Raw genomic sequence first — 492 nt, forward strand, 5'->3', positions numbered from 1 at the left:
ACTACTTGAACTCAGTCCTAGTTGATTATACTGTTTTACAAACTCAGTTAGCTTTAATTGAACTTTGAGACTTAAATGATATTTCCACTAGTCACTACCAAGTCATATAGATACATCTCGGAGTACTAACATACTCATCACATGGATATCCAACCGCCATTCCGGCTAACAAGGACAATACCGAACATATAAGTTCAAAACACTTGCTCACACAATCAGTACCTCGGTGCTCAAGCCATAGGCAAAGATCCGGCCTCAAGTCCTCCAGACTGGCCCAACATATACTCACGGGGATCACATCTCGCCCCTTGATCGGAGAATCACAAGCCATCAAGGCACATCTGATACTGAGCGCTCAAGCACGCATACAAACGCGTGGAAGGAATTTCAAGAGTTTCTTTTCAAACTGAATCAAGGACGCACGATAAGAATTCAAGAATGTGAAGTTTTCCTAAAGGTTCTGCAGCCTCTCGAGGATAGATACAGACGTCT

Source organism: Nicotiana attenuata, chromosome 8 (assembly GCF_001879085.1).
Source record: "Nicotiana attenuata strain UT chromosome 8, NIATTr2, whole genome shotgun sequence".
In the NCBI taxonomy this organism is placed as follows: Eukaryota; Viridiplantae; Streptophyta; class Magnoliopsida; order Solanales; family Solanaceae; genus Nicotiana; species Nicotiana attenuata.